Below are 3,522 nucleotides of genomic sequence, written 5' to 3'. Positions count from 1 at the left end.
TCCGCTCCAATCATGAACGTGGTTATCCTGCACCCTTTTTGCGCATCGTGCACTTGCATTTGTACTTTATCTGACAGTCTTCACAAATTGCAGATGTTTGCCTAATCTTCCTATTAATTTACCTATTTGTTAGTTAAAAAGATTGAAACAAATAACAAGCTATTACATAACTTCCATGGACAGTTTGGATTAACTTTATTATGCCAGTAACATATTTTCTTCAATTCAAATTACTACAACCAAAAACAATTTCCAGGCAGACTGATGAATAGTCTGACATTTGTTTGACAAGTCTAATCCAATACCTCCAGTGGTGGACCACTGATGTTACTTTTGTGGCTCTTATACAAATTTACATAATGCTGTGGTCCATATGACTGAAAATGTCATTCCTCCATCTGTGGGTTCATCATACTTTTGGTAATGTAGTGTATGTGGACACCTACTCGTCAAACATCTCATTCCAAAATCATGGGCATTAATATGGAGTTGGTCCCCCCTTTCTGCTATAACAGCCTCCACTCTTCTTGGAGAGCTTCCCACTAGATGTTGGAACATTGTTGAGGGGACTTGCTTCTATTCAGCCACAAGCGCAATAGCGAGGTCGGGCACTTATGTTGGGCAATTATGTTCCAATTCATCCCAAAGATTTTCGATGAGGTTGAGGTCAGGGCTCTGTGCAGGCCAGTCAAGATCTTCCACACAGATCTCGACAAACCATTTTTGTATGGACCTCGCTTAGTGCACGGGGGCATTGTCATGCTAAAATAGGAAAGGGCCTTCCCCAAACTGTTGCAACAAAGTTGGAAGCACAGAGTTGTCCAGAATATCATTGTATGCGTTAAGATTTCTCTTCACTAGAACTAAGAGGCCTAGCCCTAACCATGAAAAACAGCCCCAGACCATTATTCCTTTACACCAAACTTTACAGTTGGCACTATGCATTGGAGCAGGTAGAGTTGTGCTGGCATCCGCCAAACCCAGATTTGTCCGTCGGACTGTCAGATGGGGAAGCGTGATTCATCACTCCAGAGTTCAATGGCGTCGAGCTTTACGCCACTTCAGCCTACGCTTGGCATTGCGCATGGTAATCTTAGGCGTGTCGCTGCTCGGCCATGGAAACCCATTTCATGAAGCTCCAGACGACCAGTTATTGTGCTGACGTTGCTTCCAGAGGCAGTTTAGAACTTGGTAGTGAGTGTTGCTGGCTGAGCCGTTTAGCCGCTTAAAACTTGGTTTAGAACTTGGTAGTGGCCTACCACTTTGCTGGCTGAGCCGTTGTTGCTCCAAGACTAATCTATTTCACAATAACAGCACTTACAGTTGACAGGGCAGCTCAGCAGGACAGAAATTTGACAAGCTGACTTGTTGGAAAGGTGGCATCGAAATTGGGGTAAAATTGACTTTGAAAGTCACTGAGCACTTCAGTAAGGCCATTCTACTGCCAACGTTTCTCTATGGAGAATGCATGGCCGTGTGCCTGATTTTACACACCTGTCAACAACGGATGTGGCTGAAATAGCCAAATCCACCCCAAAAATGTTTTTTTGAATTTTACCCCAATTTTGTGGAATCCAATTGTTGTGGATATATATATAGCTACTATCTTGTCTCATCGCTACAACTCCCGTACGGTCTCGGGAGAGACGTCCTCTGATACACACCCAACCAAGCCGCACTGCTTCTCAACACAGCGCCATCCAACCTGGAAGCCAGCCGCACCAATGTGTCGGAGGAAACACCGTGCAACCCAGGGTCTCTGGTGGCACAGCTGGCGCTGCAGTACAGCGCCCTTAACCACTGCGCCACCTGGGAGGCCCACAAATCCACTAATTTGAAGAGGTGTCCACATCCTTTTGTATATACAGTTTACGTCTGAAGTTTACATACACCTTAGTCAAATACATTTAAACTCAGTTTTTCACACTTCCTGATATTTAATCCAAAAATCACCCCCACAACATGATGCTGCCACCCCTGTGCTTCACGGTTGGGATGGTGTTCTTTGGCTTGCAAGCCTCCCTTTTTCCGCCAAACATAACGATGGTCATTGTGGCCAAACAATCAAATTTTTGTTTCATCAGGCCAGAGGACATTTCTCCAACAAGTACGATCTCTGTCCCCATGTGCAGTTGCAAACCATATTCTGGCTTTTTTATGGCGGTATAGGAGCAGTGGCTTCTTCCTTGCTGAGCGGCCTTTCAGGTTATGTCGATATAGGACTCGTTTTACTGTGGATATTGATACTTTTGTACCTGTTTCCTCCAGCATCTTCACAAGATCCTTTGATGCTGTTCTGGGATTGATTTGCATTTTTCACACCAAATTACGTTCATCTCTAGGAGATAGACCACATCTCCTTCCTGAGCGAATGACGGCTGCGTGGTCCTATGGTGTTTATGCGTACTATTGTTTGTACAGATGAATGTGGTACCTTCAGCCGTTTGGAAATTGCTCCCAAGGATGAATCAGACTTGTGGAGGTCTACAATTTTTTTTCTGAGGTCTTGGCTGATTTCTTTAGATATTCCCATGATGTGAAGCAAAGAGGCACTGAGTTTGAAGGTCGGCCTTGAAATACATCCACAGGTACACCTCCAATTGACTCAAATGATTAGTCTATCAGAAGCTTCTAAAGTCATGACATAATTTTCTGGAAATTTCCAAGCTGTTTAAAGGCACAGTCAATTTAGTATATGTAAAAAGTAGACCCACTGGAATTGTGATACAGTGAATGATAAGTGAAATAATCTGTCTGTAAACAATTGTTGGAAAAATTACTTGTGTCATGCATGAAGTAGAGGTCCTAACCGACTTGCCAAAACTATAATTTGTTAACAAGAAATACTTCCGACTTCAACTGTATAGTGTATCTACTAACAATGAGGACAAAAAGTAACTTCACCTCAATAATTGGAAACTGGCAATTGGAGGGCTAGGTACCAGCTGGTTACGATACAGTTGACTGTTTTTACATCATGAACATTAATTAGGATACATCACCTTCCAAAAAAAGGCACAAAACATATATGACGCACAACATCAAATAGTATGTTTGCTAACTTCCTATTGAGTTATGTTCTGAATTTACCATGGTTAAAAAGGACCAGGTCAACCATCTGCCACCATAAAATGTGGCATACCGGCTCCTGAAGGATCCAACAGTTTAGAATAGCGAGAACAATCTATACAAAGATGCATAGGCATAATTCCCAGGGAAGGGACACTGAGTGCACAGATTCTGGTAAACGAGGCCGCTCCAAGAGCATATATTCTTTGCATTGACATTTCAGGAGAAAAACAGCAGATAGCAGCTACGCAAAAGTCATTGCAGTTCAGCACTAGCAAAACATTTGAGACAAATACAATTAAAACACATCGTAGATCAACTTCATAGTTTCTTTGCATTTACAAATTCATCCACTTTCTTTACAATTTTGAGACAGAGCAAGTTAGACCGGCATACTGTGTCAGCCAGTAAAAGATCCAAGTTGACGGTAGCTCAATATAGCATCTGAAATGC

Source organism: Oncorhynchus gorbuscha, linkage group LG24, assembly GCF_021184085.1.
Source record: "Oncorhynchus gorbuscha isolate QuinsamMale2020 ecotype Even-year linkage group LG24, OgorEven_v1.0, whole genome shotgun sequence".
Taxonomy (NCBI): domain Eukaryota; kingdom Metazoa; phylum Chordata; class Actinopteri; order Salmoniformes; family Salmonidae; genus Oncorhynchus; species Oncorhynchus gorbuscha.
Note: the sequence above shows the minus strand (reverse complement) of the source record.